The sequence below is a fragment of the Sinocyclocheilus anshuiensis genome, unplaced genomic scaffold (genome assembly GCF_001515605.1).
Source record: "Sinocyclocheilus anshuiensis isolate Anshui unplaced genomic scaffold, SAMN03320099.WGS_v1.1 scaffold958, whole genome shotgun sequence".
Taxonomy (NCBI): Eukaryota; Metazoa; Chordata; class Actinopteri; order Cypriniformes; family Cyprinidae; genus Sinocyclocheilus; species Sinocyclocheilus anshuiensis.
In genome coordinates, this window is record NW_015539929.1 from 209444 (window position 1) to 211867 (window position 2424).

Genomic DNA, 2424 nt, shown 5'->3' on the forward strand with positions numbered 1-2424 from the left:
TGAGTGGGTGTGTGTGTGTGTGTGTGTGTGTGTTTGTGTGTGTATGCTGGTGCTTGTGTGTGTGATTCAGGGACTTGTTTCATGGTGAAGTCATTTCTCTCTCTCTCTCTCTGTGTGTGTGTGTGTGTGTGTGTGTGTGTGTGTGTGTGGAAGAGATGAGCAAAGCCCTGTAACCCACATCTCCTTTGTCTTTTGCCATATGACAATGGCTGTAAAAGGCCGTTGTAGTTTCCATGGCAACATGTCTGTGACTAAAAATCAGGTTATGGGTTAGCAGGTGCATGAACATGCATGTTTCTATATATCTGCAGATGTTTCACTATATTTTATCACCCCACATCAATCACACTCCCTCAGCATCTGAGGAAATATATCTGCAACAGGCATAAAAGTCACCTGCAACCACAACCACATTAGTTTAAATATGGTCTGATATTGAAAGGCAGAAAAAGCATAAGATATATCTTAAAACCAAAAAAATCAAAAAATTAATTAAACATTATTTTATTACAGAAATAGTTTAAATGTGAGAAACATTTTCTCACCCTCAGGCCATCCAAGATGTAGATGAGTTTGTTTCTTCATGGGAACAGATTTGGAGAAATGTAGCATCACATCACTTGCTCACCAATGGATGCTCTGCAGTGAATGGGTGCCGTCAGAATGAGAGTCCAAACAGCTGATAAAAACATCATGATAATCCACACCACTCCAGTCCAGCAGTTAACATCTTGTGAAGTGAAAAGCTGCGTGGTGTAAGAAACAAATCCATAATTAAGATGTTTTATCTTTAAACCTTCACTTCTGGCCAAAATATGATTCCATAATCCACAATAACGCTTCCTCTAGTGAAAAACTCCATCTCCTGTTGTCTCTCACATCAGAATCCACCCACATATTTGCTCTTTTGGACTGGTTTCACTTGGTGCTTGATCTGTGCATATTTCTCTCCTGATTCAGATTACTTTCTCACTGGAGAAAGCAATATTATGGACTTATATTTTAGCCAAAAGCAACGAGAAGTTTTTATCAACTGTTTGAACTCTCATTCTGATGGCACCCATTCAAGAACCTTCTTTCGCAACAAAGAACAGAAAGGTTCTTCAGATGTTAAAGGTTCTTTATGGAACCATTTAGACAAAAAGGTTATTTTATGGCATCGTGAAGCACCTTTATTGCTCTGATGAAGAAACTGATCTACATCTTGGATGGCCTGAGGGTGCATTTCAGCAAATTTTCATTTTGGGTAAACGTTTCCTTTAAGCAGATTTGTTAAAACGTTGTTCTTTCACTTTGTAGACCATCTAGTCCTGACATGTAAACTAAGGCTATAAAAAATGAACTAATGAAAAGGCTAATCCTCTGTTTGCTTTCTCTGGACTGTAAGATAAGACATGTCAGGGATCAACTGGATGCTTCTTTCTTTCCTCGAGAATCATAAAGAGAAAATCACTTATCTCCTCTGAACTGATGTGAATGTTCACGTTACCTGCACATGATCATGTGACAGTTCTAATCAGAGGACAAACATATTATTATGATCTTATAGAATCAGGGCTCACAAAGTTTGATAAGTGCTTTAAACAAAGGATTTAAAGATGGCACCACAAAAAAAAAAAAAAAAAAAATCCAAAATGTTTTCCATTTTGCTTTGCAATTTACATCAGTCTATGTAGTGGATGAGGTTTATGGGCATCCGAGGGTTTGGTGTGTCATAAGTGACTAAAGCTCAGAACCCACAAATGCAAAGTTCTAGTCCTACAAAGAGCAAGTCATGATGACCTATCAGCATTTATCCTTGAGCAAGACACTTCATTCAGATTACTGCAGGCAGGATAGAAGTGTCAGTGAAATTCTTTCTACTATTGCAAATATGCCTATAGCTCTAGAGTTTATGTATTTTCCTTTTATAACTTTATGACTGAGGAGGAGAAATTATGTCTCTGGAAATTGTAGACTGAGCGACTGAGAATATTCCACGAACACCTTCGGATTGTGAAGGAGGAACCAGACACATTTCCGGTCAGATGGCAAAAAGCAGTTCCTCAGAGGCTGGTGTGATTCAGCGGCATCTATTCATAAACTCATCAACCCTGTGAACCGATACAGCTGTCATCTGTTGACATGAAAAGGCAGAACATATATTTGCATTTTAAAACTGTCTTCATTTCAGCAGAATATACGAGTGTTCTTATTCCAGTGAAATCATGAGTTGAATTCCTCTGTGGTGAGTTCAGAGGAAGATAACTGTAGTGTAATGTTGTGAAATATGTGTCTGGAGCTGTTCAGAGTGTAAAGCTCAGCTCTGGGCAGATCTCTGAGTCAACAAATCACAGATGAAGATGTCTGTGGTGCAGATAAATCTGCATGAACAACCATTCACACACACACACACACACACACACACACACACACATGTCTGGT